This window comes from Tamandua tetradactyla, chromosome 4, assembly GCF_023851605.1.
Source record: "Tamandua tetradactyla isolate mTamTet1 chromosome 4, mTamTet1.pri, whole genome shotgun sequence".
Classification (NCBI taxonomy): Eukaryota; Metazoa; Chordata; class Mammalia; order Pilosa; family Myrmecophagidae; genus Tamandua; species Tamandua tetradactyla.
This window is the reverse complement of record NC_135330.1, coordinates 79,026,672-79,046,931: the sequence shown is the minus strand read 5'-3', so window position 1 is coordinate 79,046,931 and position 20,260 is coordinate 79,026,672. Positions and strand designations below refer to the sequence as shown.

At 37.3% G+C, this 20,260-nt stretch overlaps 1 pseudogene; it reads right to left on the bottom strand.

Moving 5' to 3' along the window:
• Nucleotides 1–9,993: 9,993 nt before the first annotated feature.
• Nucleotides 9,994–11,448, bottom strand: LOC143680302 (striatin-interacting protein 2 pseudogene; annotated as a pseudogene).
• Nucleotides 11,449–20,260: the final 8,812 nt, after the last annotated feature.

The window sequence follows — 20,260 nt, the reverse complement described above, 5'->3', positions numbered from 1 at the left end:
CAAATACATTTAAACTCTCTACTTGAACAAACAGGACCTAAACTGGAGTCTCTAGAGGATGGGCTGGACACAGGCTGGGGTGGTTCTGGCTCATGAGCACAAGAGCAAGGAGCTCAAGTACATCCAAGGATGGAACTAAAATCAAAAACGAAAAGGATAGTTTAATTAATTCTTCAACCTTACGAGCCTAGGCAGAGGGGCAGAATCCACCCACTTCATTCAGGAATAAGGCATTTGGATATGAGGCAATTGAGTACTAGATGAGAACAAGAGATTTGGAAAAGAGGGTGGGAGTGGAATCTGGACATACTCCATGAAATGTTGGAGTAGCCCCAGGGACATTTTTATAAGGCACATATGGTCTCAGCTGGAGTGAGGAAGGAGATGGTAAGGGCTCAACTAGTCCTAGAAGAAGTTTCAGTCTATTTGGGGTAAACATATGTGAGAACAACAAAAAAAAATCACAATGCAGTCTGAGAAGTTCTATAATCAAGGCATGTGCTAAGAGACAAGGAGCTCTAGGGTTTTAATGAAGACTTCATAAGAGAAGAGTTAGATGGTAGGCCAAGGTAGATATGGAAAGAGCATCATGTTGAATTCAAGAAATAGCATTGAAACCTTAGTGCTAAAACCTAGGTTGGTATGTCAAAAACATGTTGGGGCCTCATGAGCATGAACTAGTAAAGATGGGGTATTCCTGAAACAGGGCTAGGATGGTAAAAATTGACTATACTGCTGGCTTCAGAAGGCTCATTTGATGCCAGCTGGGCTGACCTCAATATGCTAAGGAGTCTGAACTATTAGACAGAGCATAGAAAATAGGAGTCTCAAAATGGCAATGATAGAAGAGTCTCATGAAGGTGACTGTTGACGCTGGGCCAGAATTCCAGCCGGTAGTGGAGGTCCAGCCACATGATCTTTGCTATAGGGTGCCACAGACCTGTCCATGCAGGCTGCCATGCAAGACAAGGCTGGAGTCCGTGTGTAGAAGTGGAGCATGAAGCGAGACATTAAAGCCTAACCACAGCATAAGGAGTGGACAGATGGTGGGAAGTCAGAGAGAAGGCTGGATCTTGTTGGGTTTGCACATGCTCATCGTTGACTAGAGGTATACCAGTTACCCGTCCTAGGGGAGCAGCACTAGTGCTATACCTTTAAGGCTCTGATCCACCCACGAGACATAACAGGTCCAGGCAGGACTGATTACAAAATTGGGTAAAGTTGAATCTTTGGAGTAAAAATCTTAAGCTCTTATGGCTGGACAGGGGTTGGGAATGTATAAGACTAACTCAGGGTTCCTGTGGAGACAGGTGGAGGATGGGAGGATGAATAGTGAAATATGAAGCTTGGAAGGCAAGCTGCAGTTAAATTAATAAAAAAAGTCTTCCATGTCATGCTGAGAAATCGGGGCTTTATTTTTTGGGTGATTAGGCATCTTGAAAGAAATTTGAGAAGTGCCCAAAAGCAAGTTTTGCTTTTGGAAGACTGCTCAGGTGGTGCTATGGATACCCGGGAGCTTGGAGTCCCATCAGAAGGCCTTTTACATTGCTATCTGTTATGCAGTGATTGTTTGAATTGTGGCAATGGCAATGGAGGGGGTTGGGTAGGGAATACTAATTTATTACTTTATGAATCATTTCTTCCTAAAAAGGTATGGCTAAAAAATTTGGGAAGGGTATAGCATTACATGGGTTCTTTTACATGTACACTCAGTCTCAAATGTAAATGGAGAGATGTATCTTTTATGTGTGTATCTACCTTTCTCTCAAATTCATGTTAAAATCCTATTCAATGGATGATACCCTCGACTACCATTAGTGTCTTTTTTTGTAGTTGTCTTGGCTCTGTTAGCTTCAGATGGGCTGTCATTTTTTTTCTTAGTATGAATGAAATCCAGGAACAAATTTATAATGAGAGAGAAGGTAGAAATATAAAGGCCCTGGTTCCCTGGTGAGAGGAAATGGGCTAGTTATGCATTCATATAAAAACAGAGGTTGTTAAGAATAAATATTTTGGGCTACTTCACAGTCTTGGCCAGCAATAATAATAATAATAATAAAGGTTTGAGCAGATTGAGTTGCATGACACGATTCGTAAAGTTTCCATCAAGTTCACATGCAGCTATTCCAACAACAAATGATAATAGACTCAGAGAAGCTCTTCACTTGCATTGTATTTGTACTAGATAATTTACACAAGAGAGAGGCAATGAGCTAAGTCCAGTAATAATTTCAAGCCACCTCCCTTTTTGTTTAAAGGAAACTCATGTTGCTTTATGTAATTGTCAAATTTGGCTAAATTTTGTCTATTTCTTTGATTGACATCCATCACATCTGTCAGGTGGCTTTGTCTAACTAAAGCTAATACCCTCTTCTTCATCTCCTTTCTGTTTTTTCTCTTTTCTTTTTTACTACTATGGTTCATAGTTGTGCGCTGGTGAATTTTAGGTAATGTTGGTAAATATATCATGCTTGACACCTTTCTGCCTTCCTTGCTATAAGTATACATTATTAAATTAAAGGGCAAATCTTTATTGGCTATTCTATCCTCTTGACAAGTTTTTGACCCTTACTTCCTCCTAAGAATTAGACATTTTAATGTTCTTTCAATTCTCAAAATGAGAAAACAATTCTATTTACTTTCGAAGGTGAAGTACCAGCCTAAATAAGTATTATATAGAGTTCTAAATCAAATATTTCTAACAAAACCTCTTTTGTCACCCATACAAAACCAGAATAAACATGCTTACAAGAGCAAAATGAGCAGACCTAATGAAACTAAAAATTTTGCAATCCTTGATTTTGAAACGGTTATACAGCTCGGAGGATCAGCTAGGGAAGCTTATATTTTCATTTAGGATACTCAACACCAACGCCATAAAAAAAACATAAAAAGCATTTAAGAATGTTTTAGGATGCAGAAAGCTAATCTCTGTAATGACTTATGTAGTACAGTTGGGCAACAGCTACCCAAAATCTCTACAATGCCACCTCTACATTTGTATAATTCTCTGCGGTATGAATCTCCTTTTTAATGTAGAATCCCTTCCTGCTGGGATATTTTTAAAATGCAATTTTGTATAAATAAGATGCACCTGGGAGAAACTGTAGTTTGGAATTGAGTCATGCAGAGAAAGAGATGACGGACATGATGAATCCATTTCTCCGAGTGGATGATGGGAAAGCTGTACTAGAGGCTTGCTGATTCTCTAGCTCCCTCATTTTGGCAGAGGCATCAGCTTTCTTGGTGGGCCAGTTGGGAGTGTGAATCTGGGAGGTATTTCTGGCATTTGAACCTAAAGTCTGTTTCCTAGGCCTCTCAATGAAACTGCGAGCCACCCAAATCTCGTAATAAAATCCTTTCTGCTTAAAGTAGGTAGTGTGGACTTTGCTGTTGCTTCTAGAAATGCTAGTATATCTGAAAATTTCTCTTACAAGACTGACGAAAATTAGAAGCCAGTTTCAGCTGGGAATAAACCAATTCAGATACTGACAAAAGCCTAGGCATGCTTTTAGAACAGAGAACTCGAACCATCTCTTTTTTGCATTAACTTAGATTAATCTGGTATAGTTAGCAAAATTATTTGAGCATCTTAATGGCCATGTCTTTTGTTTGTATCATATAAAATAAAGCCTTAATGTGATATCCAATATTTATTTTGGAAATATGTTTTCATAGAGAGATTCTGCCTATTAGTTCTAACATTTTAATGGTATCTTACTTCTCTGACATTGGAGCCTGTAGTAGTATACATTTGTGTACAAATAAAACCCTCTTCAGACATAGGGGAAAAAATGACCTACACATATAGCTTTGTTTTACCCCAAACCTACTGAATCTGAAATTCCGGAACCAATGTCTAGGACCCTGCACTTTTAGCAAACTCACAGGATTATTCTTAAACACACTAAATTATGAGGATCAATGTTTTAGAATACTGAGAGAAACCTTTAACTCTGATAAATTTCTTTAAAAATTGTAAACATTTCCTAAGTTGACCATCAGGTTTTCAGTTCATTGACCCAGGTTTTCAGTTCATTGACCCAGGTTTTCAGTTCATTTACTTTTTTTTTAACCTGGGCAGGCAGCAGGAATCGAACCCAGGTCCTCTGGCATGGCAGGCGAGCATTCTTGCCTGCTGAGCCACCGTGGCCCACCCTCAGTTCATTAACTTTTATCGTAAAAGTTTATCACTGTGTATGAAAAAGATGTTCTTTCAGAGATGAAATATTATTGGTTTTTTTCAGCTATCTTTTAAAAATTCACAGTCCTAGTTTAAGTATTCAAATAAAACAAAACATTTTATTTTTACCCAATCATCTTTTCCCAACCACTTTCTAGCCTTTTCATCATCAGTATAATAAGAGAAAGAATCCAGGGGAATCTGGAGGGGTTCACAGTTCACTTCTGTTTAATTTAGAAAACATTTATTGATGCTTGTTGTATACTGGTTATTGTGCTAGGCTGTGGACATGGGGTGGGATGAGATGAGATGAGATGAGATGAGATAAAACAGAGAGACAATCCTTGCTTCTGAGGAGTTCGTAGTCCAGGAGAGGAAGTGGACACATGGACAGAAAGATTTGATATGTGCTAAGTGCTGGAACAATGTTAGGGAAGATAGGCCAATGTTTTTCAACCTTGACTACACACTGGAATCACTTGGGAAGCTTTAAAAAATAGTGATGCTTGGCTTCTAGACCCAGAGTCTCTAATGTATTGCTCTGAGATATATGTCCTGGGCATCAGGCTTTTCAAAAGCTCCCCTGCTGATTCTAATGTATGGCCAAGTTGAGAATCACTGATTTAGGCTGAAGGTTCATAGTGGGCTCCTGGAGGAGGTGACACCTGAGGAGAGACTTGAAGTAGACAAAGTAGGTGTCAAAGTCAATCAATCGATTAATCTACATCACAACCTAGAAAGCTTTTCATTCAATTTGTTAATCAGATTAATAAAAGGTCATTCAAGTGAAGAATAAAGCCATAATAAAGTTATCCTCCCTAATATTTTTACAGTATACCAAACAATTTCATGTATTTGATTTCATTAGACTCTCTCACCAACACTGGGAAGGGGAGGGGTAGTAAAAGAAAATTGGTGGGCTGTTTTCAGGAGCAAGATAGAGACCCTTCTGTGTATATGAGGGAGTTCTGCTACCTAGGTTTCACTGTGCAAATTTGGGCTTTTTCCAGCAGCTGTTCTTATTCTTGGGATAAGTCAAGAAATTCAAGTTAAAATACTTTGGACTTGAATCAAATGAAAAGTAGAGACATCTGGAGAAAAGAATGATGCAAGGTTTTATACTTGGGTGGAGGTCAAAGGAAAGGCAAGGGATTTGTTGGCCAAAAAGCAAGCAAAGGGGGTTGATGGGCCATGCTACCATGACTGCGCAATAACAGTGAGCACTTGGGAAAATCAGCAGGTCATGCTGAAAACAACACGTTCTGAGAAATGATGACAGATCCATTTATTTGTGACTTAGATTTAAGTCATAAGAATGAACAAAGGAAGTTGCTGAAAGAAATGTTCTACAGGAAGAGTCCTCAGAAAATGCAAACTCAGACATTACCAATCAAAGAGCATTCTCTCTAGCTTAAAAATAAATTAAAAAAATCTAAAGCCCAGCTGTCAGTAACTGCACTTTGCACAAGTCACTTAACCTTTCTGTGCATTGGTAAAGGAATGTCTCTTTTGTTCAACAGGGGATGGGTTAGCTCTGTTTAATTTAACTTGTTTTTGTCATAAAATAGCCAGGCTCCTTTAAAAAAAAATTGGATTGCATAGTCATGCTAAATCATTTATCCAGGGAGAGCCTGAATTGCCTAATTAGAAACAGATGGTACAAGGGTGGTGCTGTTAGCTCATATTTAACTGCACACCCTTCCGAATTTATATGGAGATGAATTAAATGTTAAAATTGAGACAAACCTATATGTCAGGAAAACAAAATAATTTGGGGTAGAAAGATTTCTCTGAAATCTACCTTGATATGAATATAGAAATTCTAGCTTTCTTTTGAATACTTGCTAGTATGGCATATCTTTTTTCATATTTTTACTTTTAACCTTTTAGCTTCTTTATATTTTCATTGCTTTTCTTATAGGCAGCATGTAGTTATATTTTGATTTTTATCCAATGTGACAATTTCTGCCTTTTAATCATTGTGTTTAGGCCATTTATAGTTAATGTGATTCTTTTTTTTTTTTTTTTAAACTTTTTTTTTTTTTTTTTTTTTTTTTTTATATACATGGGCAGGCACCGGGAATCGAACCCGGGTCCTCTGGCATTCCAGGCAAGTGTTCTTGCCTGCTGAGCCACTGTGGCCCGCCCTAATGTGATTCTTGATATAGTTAAAGTCTCTCATCTTGCTAAGTCTTTTACTTGACCTCTACATGCTTTGTTTCTTTTGCCTCTTCTTCTGACTGTGGTTGAAGAGCACTAACATTGGAAATAATTGAACAAATAAGCTGGTTCTGATGAGAAAGTGGAATGCCCAATTTGGTATTTTGTGGTTTTAGATGTTAACAGAGTCCATGTTTCTGAGAAAAATAGCTTGCTAAATTGGAATGGAGAAGAAGGTCATTAGAAGGTGAACATTGAAGTTGTGTAGTATAATTGTAGTACATGATATAGAGAGGACTCCAAGTATTCTGAGTATTTATTTCCAGAAGGATGTCTTTGAATTTGGAGGATGACAATGACATGGAGAAAGAATGGGTGTTACAGCTACATAGATTGAATTTCATAGGAGCAAGGTTTTCAGGATCAGAGAATATTGGTTTCAGAGAGGTAATATAAAGTATATAAAATATGAAGTTCAAGAATATAGCCCTAGGAATGAGTACATGAAAGGATAGTCATCAATTTAGAAGTTTGCAAGGGATAACAAGATTTTAAGTTAGGACAATAGTTCTCAAATATGATTGTCCATTAGAAATGTTGAGTGCCTTAACAAAATTCCCATGTGTGTGCTCAGGCCCAGATAAATTTGTCAGAATTTTTACTTATAGAACACACTAATTAGTATTGTTAAACCTCCCCAAATAATTCACATATGAAACAAGGATTAAGATTCATTGTATTAAGACAAGGAGGTAAAGGGAATATCCTGAACAAAGGTAAGAGAATAAGAAGTTGGCTGATTGCAAAACAGCACTTCCAAGGGTTTCAGAGTTCGGTAAGGAAATGGAGAGTTGCATCAGAGTCACAAAAGTGAGGTAAATATTGAGGGGCAACTGAATAAAACAGGGAAGAGATGCTTTTAGATCCAGTGCCTTTGAGAGTATGAGTATTGGGCCCAGTGACCAAATGGTGATCTCAGCTGTTAGCACCTAGATCTTGTCAATTGAATTAGACCATTACCATGATGAGAATTCTTCTGATATTAACTAAATCCACTATTTCAATAATGGCAAAGATGATGACAACTATGAAATAATTATTGAATCTGTTCATTTTTTTGCACTTTTACCCCCTCTACCTTATTCCAGGCTGCTGTCATTTATTGCCTGGAACATTGCAATAGCTTGCTGAATGGTTTCTCTATCTCCACTCTTACCTAGTTTGAGGACAAACTACTAAAAGCCAATTTATCAAATGCCAAATTTTGAATGATTTATTTGGCAACTTTATTTCTTTTTAACTCTTTGTCTTTTGTTAATTTATTTTCAGCATTTAAGCCATGCCCACCTTATCTGTGCCTCAGCTACCTCATATGGCTATAGCATTAAGTGAAGAGAAAGGAAGACACGGAGGTGCATAAGTAGACTACATAAAGTATGATTATGAAGATTATGCTATTGTATGGTTATGAATTTCAATTCAGTACTGCAACTCAATTTAGAAAAATCGTGATCAGTGTTTTCAAATCATGTCTTTTTTTTTCCAGTTCATTTTTCTTTTTATTAAAGTGCCTCTTTAGATGGACAACAATACCAATGATCAACACAAACTTTACCAGAATATTTACAAATAAAGGTTCTTAACTTTATAAATTATTCAAATAATATTCTTCTATGTTGTAACAACATTCACCATTGAAAGTTGGTTCATCTGAACTTATTCCTAACCACACACCTGGGCTGTCATATTGGGTGATTCAACCTGGTTACTTTAGCACACGGAGCTGGCTATCAATACCTGAATGCTAGTCCCAGCAAGTCAGTGGACAAATGATTGTAATCTGAAACTAATCACTTCTCCTTGGTGTCTCAGTTTCCCCATCTGTATTGAAAATTAAATTTCCCTTAGAGAAGAGTTGTAAATAATACAGTATGAAATAATAAAGCTACACATACTTTTGTGCCTCAGAAAGCATGCATGTGAATATCTTTAAAAGGGCTATGTGTTTGTTCTTGACACAAATTAAATACTATATGGTTTTAAAAGAAATAGATTGATGATTGCTTCCTTAAAAATTGTCTTTTCATTCAAGTCACATTAAAATTATACCAACCTGATCCTAGATTAATACAATTTATATAATTTATAGATGACATGCTCAGTAAATTATTTGGATTACAGTGAGGACTTTTGTCCTACTCATGTAAAATTTACAAATTTATGCACTACATTCTTACATTCTTCATGACCTTTCCATAAAACCAGAAATCCTGCTACCCTAAAGCACTAGCCAGGTGCAATCCAAGTGTGACTTATTAAAGTATTGGTATATTTCCTTCAGACATCATAAGTAACTCCATCATGATTTCCAAATGAGACTGTGGTTGGCAAAAGACCGAATAAATTACCCAATTTTGACTAGCCCTCCTGGCACACTGAGAATGCCATTGTAAAAAGTTTCAATAGTGTCCAAGTTGGAGGGAGGGATTTACAGTAAAAAACAAAAAAACAAAAGAACTTGACGTTATAGGTGACATAATTGTAGAGGCACAAGAGGAAATTATCCTAACTGAAGAAACTTTTCTAAAATCCTTGTTTCTTGTTGGGAAGTATGTGCTTCTGCTGGAAAAGAGAGAAGTGTAAAGAGGTTGGTATATCAATGGTTTTATTTTCAAAGAAATGTGTAACACTTCTAGTAGAAAAAGTGTTGCTAAATCTCCACATGATACTTTGAAATCATCAGCAGTAAAATTGAAAAAAAAATCATTACCCAACATTGACAAAGAAAAATGGTAAGCTGTGATATACAATTCAATAGAAAAATAAGTTGATCATGAGCACAAATGATACCATCTTGATAAAGAAAAATCTTGATGCTAACTTGTCAGTTGAAAAAAATGAATTCAATGAAAAGGATAATTTTCTACAGTGTACTCAGCCATTTTAAGATTAAAGTAGCTTCAGAAACATGAAATATCCTTAGAGAAAGCCTGACTGCTTCATATTAGTTGTAGCTCTTAGAAAATGGCAGAGGACTCCATGCCCTAGAGAATACACAGAAAAATAATTTTTTCACAGTGAAGATAAATTTCTTAGGGAATAAAGAAAAATCACTCTATGCAGTATTTAAGGAATAGTAAATCTTCATTCTTCACATTGTAAGTACAGGTGCTCTAAAATTATCTTAGAGTAGATGATTTTAGAAAGAGGTGAACATGTGCTCAGGATATCTTTGTCAAAACTTACGCACTTAGTTTCAAAGTTGACTTTGCCAAATGCCATAATAAACTTCTTCTCACTGCTAGGCCCAGCAAAGGCTACCCTGGTTCTGGCAGGACTTATACAGAAAGAGGTACCACTAAAAACCAGTCTAGAACAGATCCACCAAATTTCCAAGGTCAACTGGGGACCCAGTCACCCCCAGGGTAGGTTGATCAATTTTTTTGCAACTTAGTTCCCAGGTCTGTCCCACCTCCAGGTCCAACAGCCCCCAGACTGGCCCTAATCAACACTGGATGTCTTGGGGTGGGCCAAATCTCCCCTTGGCAACAATTCTTAGAGCTGGAATGAAAGGCTGAATGGGGAGGTTAAGCAGAGCACCATTTATTGGAGCCAACCTCCGTGTATCAGATGTTTAGACAAGAGGACAGTCAGTGATTCTGGAGCAGCTCTTCCCAACAGGTGGGCTATGAACATACCTCTCTCTCCAGGCAGTTCTCATATGAATAGTAGAAATCCTCAGGAAGATCCAACCTCTACCCCAGTACACTCTGCAAGCAGTTATCCACAGGTGAAAATTCGTACTGATGGCTGTTAAAAGCCTCATTGTTGGCTCTCAGGGTGTGTTCTTTTGCTTGGTAGTCCCACTGCCTGGCATTGATGTTATTCCCGTAAGCCCAGTCATCATTAAGGCAGCGTTGCACTTTCTCGTAAATGGCTGACATGATTTTCATGTTGCTTTTCCTTCACTGGCACCCCAGGTATTTGGTCTCTATTTTTAACAGTTTCAGAACATAAAGTTGAAGCATGGCCTGTTTGACCTTGAGGGCCCACTTCATGATTGGAGTAGATTTAAACACCACCAGCAACATGGTCCTGGAATGCTTCCATTTGATCAGTTTATTGAGCAGTCTTAGAAGGTTGCTGTTCCTCCAGCAGAACTGGTTGTTGTCTCCAGCTTCCAGATTATTGGAAGTAAAGCTCTGACAAATCCTGGATGATGCAGCAAAGGCAATCCAGACTGAAAGTGACTGTTTTTGGCAGTGATGTAGAACACAATATTTTGATGGAAGAATTTCAGGATCAAGGGAATGCAGTTGGTGAATACCGAATGTTGTGATACATATTCAAACTGGTAGATATGGTTCAGTCTGAAGTGTTTGAGGAGTAGCAGGAGCAGAGCAGAAATATTCTTTACGATGCTCTCTTTACACCTGTCCACATCAGTGCCCAGCTTCATGCTCTGGAGAACTGTGATGGGCATCTCCTCAGGCAGGACATCTTCCAGAATATTGATAGGGTCTCTCTTAGCCTTTGCAGTAGGGGCTGCAACCAGTAGAACCTTAAGCAGAGCAATCATGTACTAGGAAATGCTATACAACATGCCCTAGTGAAGGATTTCACAATGGTGTCTCTAGTACCACCTCTTCCCCCAAAGACATAGGGCTCTTCAGCTCCTTCTCATTCTTAATCTCAATCTGTGATGGAGATATACTTGTGTTGCTTTAGTGTCTTCAGACTCTCATGGATGGGCCTGGGTAATCCAAACAAGGTGTCTGTGTTGTGCCCCAGAGTGAATCCATTGAACTTGTTCCTTCTCATCTCTAGGAAGTGTTCAGTATCAGTCTGTACGACTTTTGGGGCCCAGGACTAACCCTTGGGAAAGGTGACCTGCTCAGCAGAAAGGGGTGCCTGGAAGGGAGAGGGCATCAGAGGGCCCTGTTCTAACAGGTCTGATTCTCCATCCAAAGTTCATTCTCCATCTCCAGCAGACTCCTCTTTCTCCTCTGTGGCTGGTCATAAGTCTTGAAGAGATCTCTTTCATTGTAGATATCCAGGATGTTCTGCTTAATGAGGAGTTGCCTTCCGTTCCTCTGAATATACATGTAGTAATAAGAGTGTTAGATCATGGCAATTCTATACTTAGATTCCTGAGGAACCGCCAAATTGCCTTCCAGAGTAGTTGCACCATTCTGTCTTCCCATCAGCAGTGAATAATTGTGCCTCTTTCTCCACATCTTCTCCAGCATTTGTAGTTTTCTGTGTTTTTGATATTGACCATTCTAGTAGGTATGAAATGATATCTCACTGTGGTTCCAATTTGTATTTCCCTAATAGCCAGTGAAGTTGATCATTTTTTCATATGTTTTTGAGCCATTTACATTTCCTCTTTGGAAAAGTACCTATCCATTCCTCTTTGGAAAAGTACCTATCCCTATCTTTTGCTTGTTTTTAAGTTGGGTTGTTTGTCTTTTTGTTGTGGAGTTGTAGGATCTCTTTATATGTTCTGGATATTAAACCCTTATCTGATATGTGGTTTCCAAATGTTGCCTCCCATTGTGTTGGCTGCCTTTTTCCTTTCCTGCAAAAATGTGTAATTTTGAGGGATCCCATTTATCTATTTCATTTCTCTTCACTCGTGCTTTGGGTGTAAAGTCTAGGAAACCACCACCAACTACAGGATCTACATGATATTTCCCTACATTTTCTTTTAAAAGTTTTTGGTCTTAACTCTAATATTTAGGTCTTTGATTCATTTTGACTTAATTTTTGTATAAAGTGTGAGATACAGGTCCTCTTTCATTCTTTGGATATAGATATCCAGTTTTCCAAACACCCTTTGTTGAAGAGGTTACACTGTCCCAATTGAACTGACTTGACTGCCTTATCAAAGATCAATTGTCTGTTGATGAGAGGGTCTATTTTTGAACACTTGATTCAATTCCATTGGTCACTGTATCTATCTTTATGCTAGTACAATGTTGTTTTGACTACCGTAGCTTTGTAATTTGCTTTAAAGTCAGGTAGTGTGTGACCTCCCATGCCACTCCTTTTCCTCAAAATATTTTTAACTATTTGGGGCACACTGTCCTTCCAAATAAATTTGACTATTGATTTTTCTATTTCTGCAAAGTCAATTGTTGGGATTTTAATTGGTATTGCATTGACTCTATCAGTCAGCTTGGGTAGAACTGACATCTTAACTATATAGTCTTCTAATTCATGAATACAGTATGTCCTTCCATTTATTTAGGGCTTCTTTGTTTTCTTTTTGGCAATTTCTTGTAGCTTTCTGTGTATAGATCTTTTGTGTCCTTGGTTAAATTTATTCCTAAATATTTATTCTTTTGCTTGCTGCTGTAAATGGAACTTTCTTCTTGATGTTCTCCTCAGATTGCTCATTACTAGTGTATAGAAACACTACTGATTTGTGGGTGTTAATCTTGTACCTTGCCACCTTGCTGTACTGATTTATGACCTCTAATAGGTTTGCTGCAGTGTTTTTGTGATTTTCAACATTTGTCTTCTGCAAACAATGAAAGTTTTACTTCTTCCTTTCCATTGTTTTTATTGCCTAATTGTTATAGCTAGAACTTCCAGCACAATGTTGAATAACAGTGGTGACAGTGGGCATCCTTGTCTTGTTCCTGTTCTTAGAGGGAACGCTTTCAGTCTCTCCCCATTGAGTAGAATGTTAGCGTTTTGTTTTGTTTTTTTCATATATTCCCTTTATCATGTTGAGGGAGTTTCTTTCTATTCCTATTCTTTGGAGTGCTTTCATCAAGAAAGGATGCTGAATTTTGTCAAATGCATTTTCTGCATCAGTCAAGATCATGTGTCTTTCTCCTTTTTCTTATAGATGTGGTGATTTACATTAATTCATTTTCTTGTGCTGAACAAGTCTTGCATACCCAGAATAAATCACACTTGGTCATGGTGTATAATTCTTTTAATATGCTGCTGGATTTAACCTGTGAGTATTTTGTTGAAGATCTTTTCTTCTGTATTCATTAAAGAGATTAGTTTGCAGTTTTCTTTTTCTTGTAGTATTTTGTGTGGTTTGATAGTAGGGTGATGTTGGCTTCACAGCATGGATTAGGTAGCTTTCCCTCCTCTTCAATTTTTTGAAGGCTTTGAGCAGGATTGGTACTACTTATTTCTCAAATACTTGGTAAAATTCACATGCATTTCTTGAATACTTGATAAAATTCACATGTGAAGACATCTGGTCCTGGACATTTCTTTTTTAGGAGCTTTTTGATGACTGAATCAATCTCTTTACTTGTGATTGGTTTGTTGAGGTCAGCTATTTCTTCTCAAGTTTGTTGGTTGTTCATGCTTTTCTAGGAAGTTTTCCATTTCATCTAGATTGCCTAGCTTGTTAGGAAATAGTTGCTTATAGTATCCTCTCATTATCTCCTTTATTTTGCAGGGTCAGTTGTTATGTTCTCTCTTTCGTTTCTGATTTTATTTATTTGCATTCTCTATGGTTTTTTTGTTTTTTTTTGTTACCCCAGGTAAGGGTCCATCAATTTTATTGATTTTCACAAAGAAGCTGCTTCTAGATTTGTTCATTCTCTCTATTGTTTTCATGTTCTCAATTTCATTTATTTCTGCTCTAATCCTCATTTGTCTTTCCTCCTATGTGCTTTGAGGATAATTTGCTTTCTCTAGTTCCTCCAGGCGAACAGTTAATTCCACTATTTTTGCTCTTTCTTCTTTTTTTTTAATATAGGCATTTAAAGACATAAATTCCCCTCTCAGCATTGCCTTTGTTGCATCCCATAAATTATGATATATTGTGTTTTCATTTTCATTTTTCTTCACATATTTACTGATTTCTCTTGTAATTTCTTCCTTAACCCACTTGTTGTTTAAGAGTGCAGTTTTTAGCCTCCATGTATTTGTAAATTTTCTAGGCTTCCACCTGTTAGTGATTTCCAACTTCATTCCATTGTGATCCAAGTAAGTGTTTTGTACAATTTCAATCTTTTAAAATTTATTGAGACTTGCTTTGTAACCCAACATGTGGTCTGTCCTGGAGAATGATCCATGAGCACCTAAGAAAAATGTATATTCTGCTGTTGTGGAGTATAATGTTCTCTAAATGTCTGTTAGGTCTAGTTCATTTATCATATTATTCAAAATCTCTATTTTCTTATTGATCTTCTGTCTAGATGTTCTATCTATTTATAAGATTGTTGTATTAACATCTCCAATTATTATTGTGGCAGTGTCTGCTACTCCCTTCAGTGTCATCTATGTGTCTGATGTATTTTGGGGAACTCTTGCTTGATGCATAAATATTTATGATTGTCATATCTTCTTGATGAGTTGTTCCTTTTATTAATACATAGTGTCCTTTGTCTCTTTAATTGTTTTGCATTTCAAGTCTAATTTGTTGGATATTAGAACAGTTACCCCTGCTCTTTTCTGGTTGTTGTTTGCCTGAGATATCTTTATCCAACCCTTCTCTTTCAGTCTGCCTTTTGTCCTTGGGTCTAAAGTGAGTCTCTAGTAGACAACATATAGATGGGTCCTATTTTTAATCCATTCTGCCAGTCTGTGTCTTTTGTTTGAGAAGTTTAATCCATTAACATTTAATGTTATTATTGCAAAAGCAGTACTTTTTCTACCATTTTCTCTTTTGGGTTTTGTGTCATATCTTATTTTTTTTCATTTTTTACCCTTAATAATAATATTCCTTTCGACACTTTTCTCCAAACCTTTCTTCCCTGTCTCTTCCTGTCTGCCCATAGTGATCTTTTTACTATTTCTTGTAGAGCCAGTCTCTTAGTCAAACACTCTCTTTGAGTGTTGAGAATATTTTAAATTCTCCCTCTTTTTTAGAAGGAGAGTTGTGCCAGATATAGAATTCTTGATTGGTTGTTTTTCTCTTTCAGAATCTTAAATAAATAATATCCACTGCCTTTTTACTTCCATGGCTTCTGGTTAGAAATCTGCATGTAATCTTATTGAGCTACCCTTGTATGCGATGGATTTTCTCTTGTTGTTTTCATAATTCTCTCTCTGTCTTTGACATTAGACAATCTTGTTAGTAAGTGTCTTGGAGTGGGTCTCTGCAGATCTATTCTCTTTGGGGTATGCTGTGCTTCTTGGATGTAATGTGATGTCTGTCATAAGAGATAGGAAATTTCCAGTGATTATTTCCTCCACTATTCTTTCTGGCTCCTTTCTCTTCTTTTCTTCTTTTTGGACACCCACATATATTTGTGTGCTTCAAGTTGTCATTCACTTCCCAAGACCCTCCTCATATTTTTCCATTCTTTTCCATACCTCTTCTTTGTTCTTTAAGATTTCAGATGTCTTGTCATATAGTTCACTAATTCTTTCTTCTACCTCTTCAAATCTGCTGTTGTCTGTCTCCATTGTGTTTTTCATCTCTTCTATTGTGCCTTTTATTCCTATAAATTGTGCCAGTTGTTTTTTCAAACATTTGAGTTCATCTTTATGGTCATCCAATGTCTTTTTTTTTTGCTTGGCATGAAAAAGGATTTGGACCCAGGTCTCCAGCATGGCAGGTGTGAATTCTGCCACTGAGCCACCATTGCATCACCCCAATGTCTTTTTTATATCCCTCAACTCTTTTGTCATATCTTCCCTTAACTCATTGATAACAATTTTTTACTTGATTGAGCACGTTTGATTAAACATTAATTAGTTGTTTTAATTACTGCATATCATTTGAAATGTTAGTGTGTTCCTTTGACTGGGATATGTCTTTGGTGCATAAATATTTATTTCCTACTATGACTGATAATTTTTTTTTTTTGGTGTCTCATTATCTGATTTCTTTGCTCAGTTTATTCTGGAGGTTGTTGTCACTCTTTTAGGTAGCATTTTCTTTTTGGTTGACTTTATTTTCAATCTGCTTTTTTTTTTAAATTCAGTTCATGCTGTTTTAGACCTCTAGCATAGCTTCTATTTAACTGTTGCAAATTTTTCAGCTCTTGTTTTTATGATTCTTGCCTTGCCTGAATGGAACTTTTTTTTTTTCAAGAATGGTCTCCTCAGATATCATCAACTCCAGTCAGATTTCCCCAGACAAAACTGGCTTAGGTCTCAGAAGGAGAATTTAATCAGTATCAGGATTCCCTGGGGATGAGACCCAGCAGGTTGTTAGAGATTCCTGTGAGGCCTGTAGACTCTGTAATTTTCCTGTCCTGTCCAGTAAGTGGTGCTTGCCAGCCTGTAGCTCCCCAATGGTGTAAAGTGGTGTGGTGTCTTTAATTCTAAGCCAACCCTATAGCTGCCAGAGGCATGGTTGAGACAGAGATTGAGGTAGAAGGTGGGCTTAGGACTTAGCTCCTGGGGTCTGAATTCTCTGATTGAGGATCTCTGCTTGAGCTGGATCCTGTCCCCCCTCCCCTTTTCTTGGGGAAGATAAGACCTTTAGGGAATTATCTCCTTCCCCTGACTTGTTACTTTGTCTCTCAGACCTATCTTAACTCTGCTCCTATCTGACCCAGGGCTGACAATTGAAAATGCCACAGTCTTCCTCTAACGAACAGCTTAGAATAGTTTAAAAATAAATAAATAAATAAATAAATCCCTTTTCAGAGCCAGTTCCGAGCCCCCAAGTTACTCCTATCAAGAGCCAGAATTGGTACCTGGCCCTATGTTCCTTGGGGCACTGCCCTTTTCCAGTATTCTGAGCTGGGCAGACTACAAAAGTCTCAGTTTTATTTTTCTTTTCATCATCCCTGCCTCCTGTCTGCTGGGAGAAACCTCAGGTTTCCTTTCCTGCTTGCTCTCATTTTGTCTGTGCTTAGAGCAGTCCAGATTTGTTCATTAGAACCACAATTGGAGGTTGGTGGGGCTGCCCTCCTTTGCTTCCAGCAGAGACCTTTTCTTCCATGGGAAAGTATTTCCGACTGAGTCTGTCATGCTAGTTGAGGAGGAGTGGCAGTCTCTGGATTTGGGGTGCTTTACTTACAATTCTGTGGCAAGATCTTCGTCTTTCCACCCATTCCAGATTGGTGTACGATGTGTGTCCAGTCATGGATATTCCCCAAATAGTTGTTCCAGACAGTTCTTGGATATCTACTAGCTACTCTAGAGGATGAACTAAATTCCACACCTTTGTATGCCACCATCTTGCCCTGATTCTTTTCCTAACTTCTTAGCTGGAAAATTATTTCACTAATTTTCTGCCTTTATTAGTTTCTAAAATAAGCCTTTTGAAGCTGTAAATTTCCCTAAAAATAACACTTTTACTGCATCCCACTTGTTTTGATGTACAGTATTTTCAATTTTATTCATTTGTAAGTATTTTAAATTTCTCTTATACTTTCTATTTGAAGGAGTTATTTTCAAGTCTGTTCTAAATATATAATTTTTAAAAAATTTATCCTTTGCTTGCTGAGTTCTAATTTAATGGGATTGCAGTTGTGGTCAAGGGATGTATTCTATTTGATAACTGCTAACTTATTGAGTATTGTTTTATAGCCTATAAATGTACCTTATCCCATTATATTCTGATTAGGAGGAATCATAAGACAGGCCCTGTCCCCCACAATAGAAGCACAAGGGGTCCATATTTCCTTTAGTTATAGAATACAGGTCCATGATTTAAGTTTAGCTGGTTAAGTGCTCTTGCCTGTGGCTTTGAATCATGAGAGAGTGATATAAGAGCTTGGGGTCAGTAAGAAAATTTCCCAGCAAAGTGGAGGAATTGAGAGTCCAGTGTTAGATCAGTGGCAGTCCAGTACCAGCAGTATCAGTTCCTGTGTCCTAAGAAGACAACCTCACATGACCTTCTTCCCTTGCTTTTCTGCTAGAGTCCTATTCTCCCTCCACTCTTTCCATTGATTCTCTACATTCATTTTCCTTTAATGTAATCAGAATAAGTTCCTGTTGGTTAAAACTTAAACTTAAAAAACATAAATGCAAAAAGTAACACTTTCAAGGGAATTATAGTGAACGAGGTATTTCATTTAATGCATTTTTTTTTTCCCCATTCACTCTTACCTTATTTACTAACCCCATGTAACAGATAAAGACCCTGGGGTCTTTAAGGGTTTATGTAGTTTGCCCAATGCCACTCAACTTCTAAATGGTCGAGCCAGGATTCAAATCAGGTAGACCTGATTCTTGAACTGCTATTCTTAACGCTTACATGTATCCAGCATATCATTTTTAAGCATTTATCTGACTCTAATATTCTATGGATGGGATGAATTGCCATGCATAATTAAGGAATAGCTTAGGTACTAAGATTCAAACCCTAGATGTTACAAATATTCATACATTCCTACATTTTAATTGGGAAAATGTACTTCTCCCAGGCCTATTAGTTGGTACATGCTGTGAGATGAATTTTTGGCAGCTGACCTTCTCCTACACCCTCCCACTCCCCAGCTCTGCAAATCTGCCACACATGCCTTGGCAGCAGAAACAAGCATCGCACAGAGGGGGCCAGTGACTTAACCTACCTCATCATCTCCCTGGCCTAACAGAGGGGTTCTTTTAGGTCAGGACCACTTTTCCTCCCATAGGTTTATTGACAGTTTGTGTGTTCATGCTCATTAAGTAACTTCTAGCAACCTTGGCTAAATAAGTTGGTAAAAGGCTGAACTCATAGTCAGCATTGCTTCATAATATGTACACACAGAGCTCATAATATATGTGACAGTTGACTCACTTAAATCACCCAATTAATTTTTTGTAGTCCTGTATAAACATAATAAAGTAGCTATAGAAATGAAAGATGTTTTCAAGTTAATTTGACTCCACTGAACTCCTGCAATCAGAGTTAGCTTATATTTCATTTTAGGTGATTTTACAGAAAGTTGTTTTAATGGCAAGATATTCTTAAAATATTGAATTTGTCTCTGCCCGCATTTTTCTTAATTGCTTTCATGAAAAGTCTGCTGATTTTATAATCTTTTAGTTTGCAGTGGAAGAACTACTTCTGTGTTGACTTAGACTGTTTGCTCTAACAACAATGCATATGTATGTATATAAAGGTTAACCTCATGCTTGTTTTCAAATCACCCACTGCTGACATTTTTAAGGATTTCTTGGATTATCCCACTAGCAGAATATTTTAATGCTGTAAGTGGTATATTCAAACTTAAGTGAAATAGAGCCATGAGGACATTTTGAGTAGCAATGATTTAGATAAATTCTAATTGTTGATATTCATTTCTCTTCTTCCTGAACTGAACTGAACAGCAGCAGTTCAAATTCCCCGAGAAGAAAGAAATGTTGGCAGGTGCACAAATCAAGTTAAACTTTTCTGTCAAGATTTATTTTTTTGAGAGGCGTAGAATAAGAGCATAGAGTTAAGTAGAAGTGTTAATTTTAGGCACCACACACACCAGTTGGTTGGTTGTGGTAAAAATACCAACGTTTGTTTTCCATGTGATTGACAGAGCTATTGAAATTAGGCACACAAGATATAAATCTGTAGAAATTTAGGGAGATGCATCTCAGGAGTGACCTAAAGAAGTTCATTTTGGGATGGCAACCAAGAATTCCTCATCCTGATTGTTTCTGTTATTCACCCAGAGACTTGAACAAACTGTTTGATTTGTTTATGAAGGATAGCTTATCTATCCTAAATAAGCAGGAAGAAAGGGGATGGGGTGGGGATTGAATATGCAGACGAGAGAGCCGAAAGAATTTTCCTCGAATTTTTTCCCCTCACAAATGGCCTCTGAAGGCTTATAAATTATTTCATTATGACTTAGAGTAAGATGATGGTTGAAAAATAAAATAATAGGTTTGCTATCCTTCAGCTAATGGCACCAGTCAAATTAATCCAACTGATAGGGAGTAGCAAAGGTTGCTGATATATTTATATGAAACTAATTGCAAAAAAAAAAAATGGAAAGCCTATTGCCCGCCTGATTTGTTCATGTTTCAAGCTGGATATATTTACCTGATATGTTA